We start from the raw sequence: 6,000 nt of genomic DNA, 5'->3' as shown, positions 1-6,000 counted from the left end.
TTGACGAAAGTTCCTTTTCACATTATTTGAAATGTATGTTTTTAAGGAAGTAACATAACTATGGGAAACTTTGTTACAAATAATTTTTTTTCAAAAAATTTGTAGATTTGTTTTATAATTATTAATTTTTATTCAAAGATATGTTTATTCATTCATCAAAACAGGTTAAACCCAGTGCAAATGATATATATTTAAAATAATCAAGTTAAATTTCCACAAATTTCGAAATACTTTCATCAATACTGTACATTTAATTGTCAATGTATCTCTAATTTTAATAATGTTATATTTCCTGTGTATCATCATCAGGTTTTGAATTAAACATCTGATGCCCACTCTGTCAATTCTCTCCTTATGTTTCTGTGACTTTCAAAGTTTAAATAAGAGCTATAAAATAATTTTGATGTGCCTTTTTTATTTTTGTAAAAATAAAACTAGCACTGGAAATTGCTCTTCAGTTGCTCTTTCCTAGCATGCTAAGGCTTCTGTACATGGGATTGGAGGTGGGAGTGGGAGTATTCTTCAAACTAAATTGTGGAAATTCTAGAGTTTTCTAGGTGCCTGGTCAGCATTAGTCAGGGGAATGTGCATCATTTCAATTCAGTAAGTTCAGCAATAAAATATCTACTGATAAGAGGGAGGAAATATGCACATAAATATGCAATGGATATAGTCCTTCATTTAAGTCTATATTCCTTACTGGAGTCATATGTGCCAACTACAATCTAGGAGAGCGTGGGAGGTTAACCTCTTCTTCATGTCCAGTTAGGCAATCTTCTGAAAACTGTTTCATTTGGGAAACAGGGTCAACTTAAGTCAATTAAGATCACAGGAATAAGGTCTACTTCAAATGACTAACAAAACAGATCAAATAGTTCAAGGTGTTATGTCCAAGACCTGAGAATTTTCTTGAAAATAAAATCTTAAAAACCAAAATCTATACAAGAAAGATATAACCAATGTGCATTGCATGAATCAGCTGTTATAGTAATGTACGCTAGATGGATATTTAACAAATATATAATATGTGTATGGGGAGAATGGGGAGGGGATGTATGTGTGTGTGAGTGTGTGGTTTATGTTTTGTGTGTGCATTTTCTGTGGATATTATCCTGATTTTTCATCATAAAATATCGATATTGTCAATAATTTAAAAATTAATAAATAGTAGTTTCAGATTACCACTTAGAAATATATATGCATTGCTGTGATTATAATTGTTGACTTGAACCAGATTTGCTTAGGTTAGGATCCTGACTCCATGACTTACTGGCTATGTGACCTTGGGCCAAAGTTACTTGACCTTTCTCTGCCTCAATTTCCTAGCTAGAAAGTAGGAATAACTGCCTTATAATTTACTACGAGGACTCAATGAGTTAGTATAGAAAAGTACTTAGAAAGCTCTTGGTATGTCTTAAGCATCATGAAAGCAATTGTTCACTAAAATAAACAATATATTCCTAAATTACAGAATAATCAGCTAAGAGAGTTGACAGAGGTTTCTTTTTTTATTGGAAATTTTAAGAGGGGGATATATTGAGTTGGGATACTGAAAGTTTTTATTATAAGGCTTGTAGTACTATTAGACTTTTAAAGCTTTATGAATGGTACTTGGATAAAAATGAAAATGGGAACAATTAAAAATTGTACTTTAAAATAAATATTTATATTAGAATTCATTAAATCATCATAAACTTGTGAGGAGAAGCTTAATTTTTTATTTGTAATTTTTTGGACATACCATCATGGTAGATTGTTGGCTCAGTAAATACGGGTTGAATGTTTAATAAACAGTCCAGTTGGCTTGTCTTCCTTGTGGAAGGAAGACCTTCCTTTCCCCCAAGTGGTGCAACCATTTTGAAGCTATGCACTGTAACCACTTAAAATAATGATATGACTATCTCAGTTTTACATACAGCGATGTGTTGAACCAGTCCTCATAATCAACAGCCACATTGGAGTGGATCTTGAAACTGGTGTTACTTCTAAAAAATAGACTGAACTAGGAAAAGCTTGGAGGTTGATGCTATAAAGACTTTACAGCGTATGGGTGGCAAGCTGAAGAGGAAAGGAACACCAAAAACCAGATAGATACAGTACGTCTACATGATTACACCAAGGGACTTCCAGAGGACACCGGCACTTAGCAGTGAAAGCCTAGGTGACGTCTGTACGGATGACTAGGGGTCACTTGAACACAGGAAAGTAAGGTGGCCTATTTTCAGAAAATAGGAAGTCAATTGCAAGGATATTTTCCTGAAGGCAGGAAGAGACCCTATCCATTCAGCTCCCTCGTGTGCTTTATACAGGTTTTGGGTAGTAGCATGCTGGATGCTACCAGGCAGGATCTGGGACTTTGATTTATTAAGCAGAAGTGGCTAGAACTTAGGGATCAAGGCACAGAAGATTGAGGAGTCTACTTTCAGAGATTCCAAAGTTTAGAATTAAGAAGTACTATTAGGTAACTCTATGAATGTGCTTATTTTTGTCCAACATTTTGCTATGAAAAATTTCAAATATATTGTAAGATCTTAAGAATTTTTAAGGGAATATAGTATTCAGTTGTTACTTAGCTATGAAAAAGCGATTTCATTTTGCTTACCTAGTACACCTTGACCCAGTGAGCTTAGGCTGGGTGCTTAATTGATTTGTTTTTTGGCCTCCCAAACCCCACAAATCCAAGTATCATGGCCAGTACCGATGAGTATGACTGATTGTGCGAAGTACAGAGAATCATTGTAGATAAGATACTGATGCACAGAACTAAAAATCTATCCAAGTATATTTCATCTCCTGTCACATAGACCCAGGTAATAATACTTTATAAAGAATAAAATATAAACCAACAAAAAACTTGATTCTTTGGAAAGGAAAATACATTTGCTTATTCAGAAGTTCTGATGCTTTTATGAGAGAAGCCTTTAGTAGATCATTATTTTGACTTTCTTCATATTTGCATAGATCATATTTTCTCATTATTTTCATTTTGTGAAAACAGGATTCCTGGAGGAAGCAGTAGACAGGCTAACAATGAAATGGTAACTGATTTGAATGTAAAATAATCTCTTATGATTTTCCCATGCTGGTAGATAAAGATCAGGTTGGAGATTTTCAGCCCAGAAAAGAAGCCTTTTGTGTATCTCCCTAGTCTATTAATCTTCCACATTAGTCAGTATTCTTTAAATCAATTGAATCACTTTTTTATGCCTGCCTAGCAATGGCTTCTTGGAAACTATAATAATAATTGAACTAGGACAGACATCTTGATTCAGAAAAAAACAAAGAAAAAATCTCCCAGCTCTGGGCCATGCTGATGAATTCTGTGAAATGGATTTGGGTTTAACACAGTTAAGTCCTTTTTACCCTGGAATATTATTAGGTGATTTAAAATAATTATAGCAACATTTATGAGAAACTGTTGGCATTTAAGCTTATGAAATTGCTTTTTAAATGTGCATAGAATGTAATGCCTTTGTTCCTCAAGCTACAAGCATTGAACCAAAACTAATGACTGTAAGCTACTCAGCGCCACACCTCCACACCTGACAAATTGTGATTTGCTGCATAACTTAGTGGTTGGGTAAACTTGCTGTAACTGGAACACACACACACACACACCCCCACACATCCCGTGTACTAAATTCTCTCACTGGATCTTTTCTTTCAGTGTGTTCTGGAATCAGTCATCTGCTACCTCTTTAACCAACAATGTTTTTAGCTAGAAAAATACAAATTTGGATGACATTATTACATGTTTTAAAATATTTTCAACTATTATCTTTAATAGAGTATCATGCTTTTAAAATGCTATGATTTTCAGCTATACTAGTCAATTCTTCTTTTATCTTTGGTGCCATTTGGTTTTTCAGCAGATGGCTATAAGGGCAGATGGCCAATTAACTAAATATAGAACTATAGAACAGTTGTGCACTTAAAATAGTCACTCTCCTTTACTGATATGTGAAGGCTTCCTCAGTGGCTCAGCGGTAAAGATTGTCTGCAGTGTAGGAGACATGGATTGGCTCCCTGGGTCAGGAAGATCCCCTGGAGGAAGGAATGGCAACCTACTTGAATATTCTTGCTGGGAAATCCCATGGACAGAGGAGCCTGATGGGCTGCTGTCTGTGGGGTCACAAAGATTCAGACTCGACAGTGACTGAGCATGCATGCACTGATATGTGAAAAATGTTGGCTTTTTTGGGTCTAGTAAGGGTTTGGGGATGTTAGAAGGAAAGTTCTAGAGTGATGATGAGGGGCTAAGGGTATAGATAGATGACAACTTCTCAACTAGATGAATATGTCCGATGTGACATAGAGAGATAAAGTTATGTAGAAAGATACAACATCAGTGCCAGTTATTTATAAAGTTTTTTCTTTGACTGATTACTACAGACGTTATAAGCATTTCATAGTTACTGTGCTGTATATGGGCAATTAAGTTCACCTATGAGATCTTTAAGGATCATTCCAGCATACCCATTTCTGGAGTTACATATGGAGAGGCATATGAAATTAAGGGATTTATTATATTCACAGGTTCTAGAAGAGGGAGGCCCCCATGCACAGGGGCCACATGGGGAGAGGTCAAGGGAGCAGGCTTAGCCAGGGAGATGGGAAATTGGGAGAGACTGAGAACTCGGGGGCAAGTGCCTTTATTGTGGGTGGAGATGGAGCACACAGATAGAAAGGCATGAGGAGATTTCATGGGTCTGTTTGAATGTCACAGGTCACAGTCAGGAGATGGAAGGAAGGGGAACATGGGGCAGGACCAGCCTACCATACTAGTTCACTTGGTCCCCTGCATGAGCTGCTCACAGCCTGTTAGGGGGATGCTGAAGCAGCAGAAAAATGTGGAGTTTTAAAAATTTATTATAGTCACATAGTATTATTTACAATGATTTATATAATTTATCCAAGCTCCTAAATGTGTAAGTACTGTTGTAGACAACATAGCTTTTCTTTTTAATAATAAACTAATTTTCAAGAAGAGAAATGCCTTCATTTTCCCCAGCAACATCAAGGAATCATATATAAATTTTCCAGATCATTAAAAAACCTAAAGCTACTTCATTTTAACATTATTCATGAAACTTTTTCCTAAAAAGATATGTGGTAGCAAAATAATGGCCCCTCGAAACTGTGCACATTCTAATCCCTGGAAGCATAAGGAGTATGTTATGGTTGCCAATGGAATTAAGGTTGACTTTAGGATAAAGAGATTAGTCTGAATTATCCAGGTGGGCTCAGTATAATCATAAGAGGAAGCAGGAGTCAGAGGAGTTGGGTCAGGAGTTGGTCAGCACTATGGCCCTGGGTGGCTTTGGAGATGGAAGGGGGCTTCAAGCCAAGGAAGAAAATGGATTCTCCCCAAGGGTCTCCAGAAGGAACACAGCTCTACTACCTGGATTTTAAGCTGGTGAGACTCATTTTGAATTCCGACTTCTGGAAAGGTAAGAAAATTCATTTGTGTTGATTTAAATTGCCAAGCTGGTGATAATTTGTTACAGCCGCAGTATGGAAACTAACACAATGAAACATACTTCATTTTTTTTTTTTTTTAACTAAGATTATTAACTTTGGATCCTCTTCAGAGCTCTGATGGTGGTGGTGGCTTAGTTGCTAAGTCATGTCTGATCTTGCGACCATATGGACTGTAACCTGCCTGCCTCCTCTGTCCGTGGGATTCTCCAGGCAACAATACTGGAGTGGGTTGCCATTTCTTTCTCCAGGGGATCTTCCTGACCCAGGAATCAAACCCTTGTCTCCTGTGGCTTTTGCACTGCAGGCGAATTCTTACCATTGAGCCACTAGGAGAGCCCATCAGTGCTCTGAAGGATGCTACAATTCTGATGTTGAAGTTGTTTTCTTTTCCTCCCAGACTCTTGGCAGCCATCCTTGTTTCCGTTAGTGTGCTGCTCCTAATACCTGCCAATAACATTGTGGCCCAGACAGTGAAGAATGTGCCTGCGATTCAGGAGACCTGGGTTCAATCCCTGGGTC

This window comes from Budorcas taxicolor, chromosome 9 (genome assembly GCF_023091745.1).
Source record: "Budorcas taxicolor isolate Tak-1 chromosome 9, Takin1.1, whole genome shotgun sequence".
NCBI classification, from domain to species: domain Eukaryota; kingdom Metazoa; phylum Chordata; class Mammalia; order Artiodactyla; family Bovidae; genus Budorcas; species Budorcas taxicolor.
Note: the sequence above shows the minus strand (reverse complement) of the source record.